Source organism: Lampetra planeri, chromosome 45, assembly GCF_965212315.1.
Source record: "Lampetra planeri chromosome 45, kcLamPlan1.2.h2, whole genome shotgun sequence".
Lineage (NCBI taxonomy): Eukaryota > Metazoa > Chordata > Hyperoartia > Petromyzontiformes > Petromyzontidae > Lampetra > Lampetra planeri.
The window spans coordinates 6328861-6341219 of record NC_136151.1 but is presented as its reverse complement, the minus strand read 5'-3'; positions in this window follow the sequence as shown (position 1 = coordinate 6341219).

The following is a 12359-nucleotide window of genomic DNA, read 5'->3' as shown; positions in this document are numbered from 1 at the left end:
CATGTTCTATTTACGTGACAACCCTTACTAATTGGCTGTGTCGGGTAGTGTCAAGTTTATTGACACATTATATATTTACGCGATCTAACCCAAAGAAAACCTATATTATAGATTTGGTAATCGTTGGTGAAGCCAGCTAATCACCACCTGACTGATGCTTTCCCGCTTGCCTCTGGTTCCTCGACGATCTTGAGATATGTGCTTTGTACACGTAATGTCATCAGAATGGAATTTCACGAAAAACCGATGACATACGCATACGTCATCGAAATAGGTTAATATATACATCAGCTGAACGATCGAAATCATGTGTATGACTCAATATGTACCCATCATATTCAAGCTATATGTACTATACTTTTTGGATCTTTCGGTAAAGTCACGTAGGTATGAAAATAATAGATCACGACGTTTTGATCGCAACACAAGCAATCGTCATCAGGTGGGACAACCACGGAAAGAAAATACTGTTGAAGTAGGCGAGAGATCTGCCGTGGCACGAGGTCATATAGGCCTCAGCAGTAGGGGGGTAGTGTATAGTGTAGTGTATAGTGTAGTGTATGGTGTAGTGTATAGTGTAGTGTATGGTGTAGTGTATAGTGTCGTGTATAGTAGTGTAGTGTATAGTAGTGTAGTGTGTAGTATACTGTATAGTGTAGTGTGTAGTGTATAGTGTAGTGTATAGTGTAGTGTATAGTGTAGTGTATAGTGTAGTGTAGTGTATAGTGTCGTGTATAGTGAAGTAGGCGAGAGACCTGCCATGGCACGAGGTTATATAGGCCTCGGCAGTAGGGGGGGGGGGGAGAGAGAAGGGGGGGGGGGGACGAGGCGGGGCAGAAAGTAGACCCCACAGCAGCACCCGGGTCACTGGAGTAGAGATCGGAGAGAGATGCACAGAGAGAGAGAGAAAAAGACACACAGAGAGTCGGAAATAACAGCTGACACAAGCAGGCAGGATGTAAACATCACTGTCAGTTAAGACTTTACCTGGTTAATAACGTCCTTCCATTGATTTCTCAGTTTGAACCCATATTTTCGGTTGAAGTTGTGTCCGTGTTTATATATCTGGATGGCTTCATGAACAAATCTCTGATAATAGCCGGTGGGTTTGCAGAGTACCTTCGTCTTGGAAAAGTCAATTTCGTGTGAGCCCACTGCGTTAAAACAGCAACAGCAGAGGTATTGGTCCTACCATGTTTCAGATCTGCCTTGTGTTCGCGAAGGCGGTCCGAGACATGTCGTTTTATTTCCCCAATGTAACTGCTGCCACAGCCACAACTCAGTTTGTAGACACCCGGGTATTGCATATCAGGAATCACATCCTTTACAGTTTGCATCAAATCACGGATTTTGTGTACTGTGTTGAAACGAACCTGTATCTTGTGTTTGTTTAAGATTTTGGAAATCTTTTTGGTAACCCCTGCTATGTATGTCAAAAGAACATGCGTTTTCAGCACAGCTTTGTATTCCTGCGAGACTTGAAGATTGAATAAGACTGACAAAGATAAGGTATTGACACTCAAAATGTATTGCTACAGAAGGATCCTGCATCTAAGCTGGACTCAAAGACTGAACAACGTAGAAGCAAGAAAAAAGGTTGCACAGAAGAAGACCTATTGCAGGCAGCGATGAGAAGGAAACTGGCACTATTTGTACATTATGTGGGATGGACAACAGCAGGAAAATGTAACGTCTGTTGTTCGGAAAAATTGAAGAAACAGGAAAGAGAGGAAGACCTAACAGAGAATGACTTGACGACGACATCATGAAGAGGTTGGTGTCTGAAAGATCTGCCACTGCTTGAGGATATTAGCACAAGACTTAAGAAAGGGGAAACAAATGACGAAATGTGCAGTTGACACCTACGGGCTATCTGCCCAATGGATAGTGACTATGATCTTCAAGGGAGCTTTGTACTTTTACACAAACAACACAGAAAATAAAGTGGAGAGCTCCACAGGTGGAGGCGAAAGGCGAAATCTATCAAACAAGTACAAAATTAAATCGTCCAACACAAACCGGTAGTGCCGCTCGCCCTGTAACCATGAAGACCGCCCCCAGCACCTCTTCCCCAAATCTCAAGGGGGTTCAGGTGTTTGAGAATTGTCATTTTTGAATTAAGTACAGTACACAGTAGAGGTGCAGGCTTTTCAGAGTTTTAATATTTGAATTAAGTATAGTACATAGTAGAGGTTCAGGTGTTTCAGTTTTAATGTTTGCAGTACTGTACAAGTCTTGATTTGAAGCTTTCGTGACTGCAGGAATCCATACTCTTTGGTTCTTTCGGTAAAGTCACGTAGTTAGAAACTAACTACGTGATTTTACAGTGCAGTACAAGTGTTGTGTTGTTACGGTATATCTGTCAATCCCTTATCAGTGGCTACTTTATTACAGACCAATTCAGACCTTATTGGTAACCCCGTGTCCCTTATAAATCTCAACGTTCATCCTACAAAGTCTCATCCCAAGGGACAAAACACAAACAAATAGACACAAAAAATGTTGCCCATATTGAAACGGCTGTACACCGTATGGACCTGAAAATTCAATTTCCCTGTACAAGAATACGGGTAAACCGTATGGGTTGACGAGTATGTTACGCGTGTAGACTAACTTAGCTTTGATGTCATGGTAAACAAGGGGGGTGCTCCAGAGCTATGGTTCGAGTTGAAGTGAGTCGCGCTTTGTGGTTGTTCCCCATTTTGTGACTATTATGAAATAGTTTTTTATGACCAGACCATTTTTGAGTATGATCATCTTACACTACACAAATTGATAAGGGGCCGAATTTAGGAAATCGACTACACGGTTTAAACAGCGAAGTACAATACAGGAGTACAGTAGGTTTCCTGCACAGTAAATCACATCGCAGGAGCACTCCCCTATCAGAATTCAAAGCACCAGGACCCCCACTTCTGAGCAGGACGATCAAGAACTATCCCGTGTTAATTTACTTATTTATTTTTCTTGCGGATCTTGTGCTCTAACTGTATGACAGTGCCGTGTACTGTAGACTCATTAGCTAAGTAAATACACCCCTTCGATTTAAAGCTTTCGTGACTGCAGGGATTCATCTTCTTGGTTCTTTCGGTAAAGTCACGTAGAAGGGAAGTAATAAAATAATAAAAATAAAACATTATAAAATTATTCTCAAGAAGTTTCGGCCACAACTCAAGCAGCCGTCCTCAGGTGAATCTAAGACCTGCTCTTCACCTGATGACGGCTGCTTGCGTTGTGGCCGAAACGTCGTGAGAATCGTATTTTATTATGTTTTATTTTCATTATTTTATTACTTCCCTTCTACGTGACTTTACCGAAAGAAGCAAGAAGATAAATACACCCCTTTTGACACAGTTCCCCTCAGCCCTTTCCCCTCAGGAGAGATCCTTCCTCCACTTCAGCCAATCTTACAGTTGTTCACGAACAGCATTTGCCCCAACATTCTGTTGAAGCCTATATGGGGGATATTTGTATTGTGTCTGTATATTTGTGTGCATGAATCTGTGCATTGTGCCTGTTCTCTGGGCTGGTTACGCTTCGTGCTCTGAGGACGCGCGACTCAAATCCAAAATCCTCACTGAGTCACCATCACCCCCCAAAGTGCGGGGAAGAGAGGCTGACTAAATGAGTGGTGAATCACGTGCAGCAGCTCAGCAAGCGTGCTGTGACGGTTCCACCTGAAGACGGAAGCTTGTGTCGCCTCCGAAACGTCGTGATTTTTATTTTATTTTTTATTTTACTTTTATTAATTTTAATTTTTTACTTTCGTGACTTTACCGAAACAACCTAAGAATATTTAAGTATACAGTTTAACTATCGTACCTAAAAACCGAGAGCAATGGCGGCACAGCGCCCCCTACTGGACGAACTGTGTGAAGTGCAACAAAGGGGCAGATTGACGCCCCCTGCTGGCCTGCTGGGGAGTGGCATCCACGAGGTGTTCTGTACTTACAGTGAGGGAAAGAAGTATTTGATCCCCTGCCGATTTTGTACGTTTGCCCACTGACAAATAAATTATCAGTCTATAATTTTAATGGTAGGTTCATTTGAACATAACATTTTGACATGCGTTTTTCTGGATTTTTTTGTTGCTATTCTCTCACTGTTCAAATAAACCTACCATTAAAATTATAGACTGATCATTTCTTTGTCAGTGAGCAAACGTACAAAATCATCAGGGGATCAAATACTTTTTTCCCTCATTGTATGCACCAAACAACAGTTCGGAGTGTTCAGCGTTCTTGGAGACGGTGGGTGCAGTGCTCGACAGAGTGCCGCCTACCGACTCCATAATCTTACTGGGCGACTCCAATGCTCACGTGGGAGACGATGGAGATACCTGGAGAGTTATGATTGTGAGAAATGCCCCCCCCCCCCGTGATCTGAACCTGAACGGTGAGATGTTATTGTAATTCTGCACTAGTCACAGAATGTCGATAAACAAACACCATGTTTGAATTTCGATTTAAAGCTTTCGTGACTGCAGGGATTCATGTTCTTGTTTCTTTCGGAAAAGTCACGTAGAAAGAAATTAATAAAATAATAAAGATAAAATAATTTTCACGACGTATCGGCCACAACGCAAGTAGCCGTCTTCAGGTGAAGAACAGGTCTGTCAAGGAGGCAGAATCTAAATGTCTCCTTGACAGACCTGTTCTTCACCTGAAGACGGCTACTTGCGTTGTGGCCGATACGTCGTGAGAATTATTTTATTTTTATTATTTTATTAATTTCTTTCTACGTGACTTTACCAAAAGAACCAAGAAGACCATGTTTGAACACAAGGATGCTCAGAGAGCAATAGCGGCACAGCGCCCCCTACTGGACGATCTGCGTGAAGTGCAACAAAGGCACAGACTGCCGCCCTCTGCTGGCTTGCTGGGGAGTGGCATCCACGAGGTATCGTGGAATTCCCTCATCTGTCTCTCTCTACAGAGACGCAGAGCTTTGAGTCGAGTGAATTCCGGTGACTCGCGTGAAAAAAAACCCGACAGGGACTTTCCCATATTCTTAGGTTTTTTCGGTAAAGTCACGTAGGTAAAACATTTTTTTATAAAAGTAAAATAAAAATAAAATAAAAATCTCGACGTTTTGGAGGCAACACAAGCTTCCGTCTTCAGGTGGAACCTTCACAGCACGATTGCTGTATCAAGTAAAGGGAAATAATAAAACAATTAAATTCTCACGAAGTTACAATTGCAACACAAGCAATCATCGTCTTCAGGTGTGAAGCTCTATCACTTTATATCACTTTTGTCTAACTTTACGTGAACGAAAAGACACAAATTTGCCCGTTTTCTCATTGAAAATAAGAACATTTCAAAATATCAATGTCCTGGTCACAAAAGCAAAGTTTGTGGGGAATAATAGACATTTTATATACTTTTTAGGCATAAGCAATTACGAAATAACACTTACTACCCAGGAACAAAAGTTGTGTGACATAGTGTAATCGTCGCCGATGTTGGTGGCCGCGAGCGGGAATCGAACTTGGGTCGCCGGGTTCGTATCGCAGTGCACTAACCGCTCCCCACACACACGTGTAGATGCATGCACGCACGAGTGTGTGGAAGCTGAGCGATCTTTACTTCACACATTGCACATTTATTCACACAAACACTGCACCTCAGCCAACTTTCCATTGGTCCCCGTGTCTCCATGTGTTTCTCTGTGACCCCGTGTGTCCCCACGTGACCCAGTGTGTCTCTGTGTGACCCAGTGTGTCCCCACGTGACCCAGTGTGTCTCTGTGTGACCCAGTGTGTCACCACGTGACCCAGTGTGTCACCACGTGACCCAGTGTGTCACCACGTGACCCAGTGTGTCACCACGTGACCCAGTGTGTCACCACGTGACCCAGTGAGTCGTGCAAACTCCAAATATGCAGGTGTCAGGGTCGGGATCGAACCTATGAACTCATGCATACGAAGTGAGGCAGATAACATCTCTCCACCTGATGCAGGACGAATATATTGGCGTTTTTTTACGGAACGTATGTATGTGGTCAATGTAGTCAATGTAGTATATTGGTGTCCTGTATCGTAGTTTAGTGTAGTGTATAATCGTGTATCGTGTGTGGTCTATAGCGTGTATCGTGTGTGGTGTGTAGTGTAGTGTATACTGTGTCGTCGTGTCGTGTTTAATATTGCTGTATAGTTGCATGTATTTTGAACTTATTTCGCATCATACGTAACCAACCGTGCCTATCGGAGGTTAGGAACACGGTTATTGTAAATATGTTGTGTTAGTTGTACCTGCACACCACCGCCAACGATGCATCGCCAAATGCTGTTCTCATCTCGACCAGGAGGCAGCAATTACCAGCCCATCCCAGCTGCATTGTCGATGTTTGACGCACAGCGGTCAAACCACGACTCTACAATGCTCAGAGCTGGACTTTGGACAAATGAATCGCAGAGCCAAACTCTGTATGCGTTTGTGTTCATGCCTGGCATTGATAATGGGGCTTAAACCATCAACTCGTTTAACCGGAGAACTGCGTTTAATTACAGGCGACTGCTTGGAATCGAATGCCCGCATCTCAGGATGTGTTATTTTTGCGATTGTGATCATGTTCTTACAAAGTCCATTGTTGGCACTGGTTAAAGCCAACGGCGCGAATCTACAGGTACATCTAGACAGGTTTGTGTGATGCGGGGCTTGTTTTTACATTCCTTAAACATCTGAGCACATTCCATGGGGTGCCTCGTGAGGTTTGTAACCCCGTGTAAAGTAATTTAAAATTCTCGTTTCTTGTCTCTGAGCCTTGACACAAAAAATATGTTACCACTCATCATCTACACACTACTCACCACTCACCATCCACACACACTACTCACCAGCCGCCAACCACAAGGGAGAACATCTCCCCCAACAATAAACCCGTTTCACAGATTTCAGGAGAGAAGGAGACCAAGAAAGAACTGCAAAGCGTAAGCACAAATCCTCGCAGAAGGAAGAGGCTATGACACAAACGTGCAAAAGGCAGCGCCAACCGACTCGCCCTCGCCTTAAATGGACTTGCTCACTACATTCATGACCTCCTTCAGCCACGAATATTCCATAAAGATCGTCAAGATCCTCAGCTTGTGCATTGCTCACCGTCCCACGGTCTCTCGGCTACACACTTGGGGGTGACGGTGCCTTGGCAATCGCGGCACCTAAACTCTGGAACTCGTTGCCCATCGAGGTCAAGGGGACTTCCGAGACACTGCACATCTTCACATCTCCACTAAAGCCGTCTCTGTTTAAAATAGCTTTCTCCCTTTAGTGATGTTCAAATGTCCTTCTCACGTCTTTCATTGGGTGATGTTCACTCATTTCCATCTTGCCATGCATAGCACCATAAGAGCGATTGTTTATGGGCTCTTTGTAAATGGGAATTATTTAATTATTATCAAATTAGGGCCATTAAATCACAATTCAATTATTATTAAATAATTAATAAAATATCCTTAGTAGATTATAAAAAAGCATTAGTACAGTTTTATCTTTTTATTATTCAAGACCTTTTCTTTATTAACGCTATTAAATTTGGAGCATTAAGTTATACTTTAAATCAGTATTACAACATTATTTAATCATCATTATTTATCATTAAAAAATAATGATTAAATTGTTATCATTAAATGATAATCATTTAATAATTCTAAAATTATTACGATTAAATTATTAATATTTGACGATCACGCCACTTGGTTCAGGGCACGGGGTCTGCAACCTGCGGCTACGGAGCGGCGTGCGGCTCTTTGAGGGACGGCTGCTTCGTGAGACGTTTTATTTATCAAGCACCACCAACAGCACCGACTCTCCTACTCACACCACGTTGCATTGCGGCTCTTGAAATAATTAGTTGTTTGGTTTTTATTTTACTTACGGGTTTGTAAAAAACAAAGAAAAATGTCTCTCCTTGTTATTTTGCTTTGTGAACCCCCTGGTTTAAGGGAATCGTTTTTTTAAACCTTGAATACGAATTTACAGCTGTGTGGTTTGGTGGGCAAAACGCACAGCCTCACCCGAGCCGGAATGTTTTGTTTACGTGACAAACCTTTCTCATTGATTGTGTCGGGTGGTGGCGGGTTTAACAACACTTTTTTATTTACGCGATTAACCCAAAAACACGTTTTATGGATAATATTGGTCGCAAAATCCTACTTAGAATTTGAAATCTTGAATAAGAATTCACTGTACACAGTGCGGTTGACAGTGGAAAAACACAGCCTCACCCAATCTGGTGTACAGTCTGTAGGACAAACCATCACCTTTGTCGGGGTTACCGTGGGGTTTTGGTAAAAATACATCAATTGCGACTCTTTAACCATAAACCATTAACTCCTTTCACCGGAGAACCATGTTTAATCACAGGCGACAGCTTGGAATCGAAAGCCCGCATCTCAGGATGTGTTTTTTTTGCGATTGTGATCATGTTCTTACAAAGTCCATTGTTGGCACTGGTTAAAGCCAACGGCGCGAATCTACAGGTACATCTAGACAGGTTTGTGTGATGCGGGGCTTGTTTTTACATTCCTTAAACATCTGAGCACATTCCATGGGGTGCCTCGTGAGGTTTGTAACCCCGTGTAAAGTAATTTAAAATTCTCGTTTCTTGTCTCTGAGCCTTGACACAAAAAATATTTTACCACTCATCATCTACACACTACTCACCACTCACCATCCACACACACTACTCACCAGCCGCCAACCACAAGGGAGAACATCTCCCCCAACAATAAACCCGTTTCACAGATTTCAGGACAGAAGGAGACCAAGAAAGAACTGCAAAGCGTAAGCACAAATCCTCGCAGAAGGAAGAGGCTATGACACAAACGTGCAAAAGGCAGCGCCAACCGACTCGCCCTCGCCTTAAATGGACTTGCTCACTACATTCATGACCTCCTTCAGCCACGAATATTCCATAAAGATCGTCAAGATCCTCAGCTTGTGCATTGCTCACCGTCCCACGGTCTCTCGGCTACACACGTGGGGGTGACGGTGCCTTGGCAATCGCGGCACCTAAACTCTGGAACTCGTTGCCCATCGAGGTCAAGGGGACTTCCGAGACACTGCTCATCTTCACATCTCCACTAAAGCCGTCTCTGTTTAAAATAGCTTTCTCCCTTTAGTGATGTTCAAATGTCCTTCTCACTTCTTTCATTGGGTGATGTTCACTCATTTCCATCTTGCCATGCATAGCACCATAAGAGCGATTGTTTATGGGCTCTTTGTAAATGATAATTATTTAATTATTATCAAATTAGGGCCATTAAATCACAATTCAATTATTATTAAATAATTAATAAAATATCCTTAGTAGATTATAAAAAAGCATTAGTACAGTTTTATTTTTTTATTATTCAAGACCTTTTCTTTATTAACGCTATTAAATTTGGAGCATTAAGTTATAATTTTAATCAGTATTACAACATTATTTAATCATAATTATTTATCATTAAAAAATAATGATTAAATTGTTATCATTAAATGATAATCATTTAATAATTCTAAAATTATTACGATTAAATTATTAATATTTGACGATCACGCCACTTGGTTCAGGGCACGGGGTCTGCAACCTGCGGCTACGGAGCGGCGTGCGGCTCTTTGAGGGACGGCTGCTTCGTGAGACGTTTTATTTATCAAGCACCACCAACAGCACCGACTCTCCTACTCACACCACGTTGCATTGCGGCTCTTGAAATAATTAGTTGTTTGGTTTTTATTTTACTTACGGGTTTGTAAAAAACAAAGAAAAATGTCTCTCCTTGTTATTTTGCTTTGTGAACCCCCTGGTTTAAGGGAATCGTTTTTTTAAACCTTGAATACGAATTTACAGCTGTGTGGTTTGGTGGGCAAAACGCACAGCCTCACCCGAGCCGGAATGTTTTGTTTACGTGACAAACCTTTCTCATTGATTGTGTCGGGTGGTGGCGGGTTTAACAACACTTTTTTATTTACGCGATTAACCCAAAAACACGTTTATGGATAATATTGGTCGCAAAATCCTACTTAGAATTTGAAATCTTGAATAAGAATTTACTGTACACAGTGCGGTTGACAGTGGAAAAACACAGCCTCACCCAATCTGGTGTACAGTCTGTAGGACAAACCATCACCTTTTTCGGGGTTACCGTGGGGTTTTGGTAAAAATACATCAATTGCGACTCTTTAACCATAAACCATTAACTCATTTCACCGGAGAACCATGTTTAATCACAGGCGACAGCTTGGAATCGAAAGCCCGCATCTCAGGATGTGTTTTTTTTACTATTATGATCATGTTCTTGCAAACTCCATTGTTGGCACTGGTTAAAGCTAACGGCGCGAATCTACAGGTACATCTAGACAGGTTTGTGTGATGCGGGGCTTGTTTTTACATTCCTTAAACATCTGAGCACATTCCATGGGGTGCCTCGTGAGGTTTGTAACCCCGTGTAAAGTAATTAACAATTCTTGTTTCTTCTCTGTGAGCCTTGATACAAACAATTCACCACTTATCATCGACACACTACTCACCACCCGATACCCACACGCTACTCACCATCTCATATGCGCACACTACTCACCACTCACCATCCACACACACTACTCACCACTCACCATCCACACACACTACTCACCACTCAACATCCACACACACTACTCACCACTCAACATCCACACACTACTCACAATCCACACACACTACTCACCAGCCGCCATCCACAAGGGAGAACATCTCACCCCGGGAGTAAACCCGTTTCACAGATTTCTGAAGGAGGGAATGAGACCAAGAAAGAATTGCAAAGCGTAAACACAGATCCTTGCAGAGAGAAGAGGCAATGATAGCAACGAGAAAAAGGCAGCTCCACCCAACTCGCCCTCGCATTAAATGGACTTGCTCCTTCCTACATTCATGACCTCCTTCAGCCACGAATATTCCATCAAGATCGTCAAGATCCTCAGCTTGTGCATTCCTCACCGTCCCACGGTCTCCAGGCAACACACGTTGGGGGTGACGGTGCCTTGGCAATCGCGGCACCTACACTCTGCAACTGGTTGCCCTTCGAGGTCAAGGGGACTTCCGAGACACTGCTCATCTTCACATCTCCACTAAAGCTGTCTGTTTAAAATGGATTTCTCCCTTTAGTTATGTTCAAATGTCCTTCTCACTTCTTTCCTTGGGTGATGTTCACTATTTTCTGCATTACCATGCATATCACCCCGAGAGCGAGTGTTTAAGGGCGCTTTGTAATGTTAATTATTTTAATATTACCATTACTGAATGATTATGTATTCAGTAGAAATGTATTATTTAATAATAAAAATACAATTATTGCATTAGCGTCAGTAGTATAGCACGAGCAATTATTTATTACGTGACTTTACGTGACTTTACCGAAAAAACCTCAGAATATGAATCCTTGCAGTCACGAAAGCTTCAAGTCTAGAATTATTTAATTATTGTTTAGGTGTCAGTATTAAACAGTTATTTAATTATAATTAAGTTAACAATACATACAAAATAGCTAAATCATTATTTTATTATTATCCATTTCCAATTAAGTAATAATGTAATTATTATTATAACATTATACTAATGAAAGTACTGTATTATTACTTGACAGTCACGCCAGTTGGTTCAGGGCACGGGGTCTGCAACCTGCAGCTCCGTAGCGGCGTGCGGCTCTTTGAGGGACCGCTGCTTCGTGAGACGTTTTTATTTATCAAGGACCAACACCACCACGGTCTCTCGTACTTACACCACGTTTTTATTTATCAAGGACCACCACCACCGTTTTCGTACTCGCACCACGTTTTTATTTATCTAGGACCACCACCACCGTCTCTCGTACTCACACCACGTTATTATTTATCACGCACCACCACCATCACGGTCTCTCGTACCCCCATCACGTTTTTATTTATCAAGGACCACCACCACCGTCTCTCGTACTCACATTACGTTATTATTTATCAAGGACCACCACCAGCACCGTCTCTCGTACTCACACCACGTTGCATTACGGCTCTTGAAATAATGAGTTGTTTGGTTTCTATTTTACTTACCGAATTATAAAAAATAAGAAAAAATATCTCTCCTTGTTTTGGTTTCTGAACCCCCTGGTTTAGGGGAATCTTTTTTTGTTAAACCTTGAATACGAACTGACAGCTGTGTGGTTTTCTGGGCAAAACGCACAGCCTCACCCTAGCGGGAATGTTTTTATTATTGTTACACGCTTTTATTTAACTCACTGTCTGTTGTTGTTGTCGTATCCTCAAATCTTGTAACTCAATTTTAACCCACTTCCCAATGTGGTATCGACTGCAAACTTGGTATACTTACGTCATACTGATGACAATACTATGGGTCTAATTGTCCAC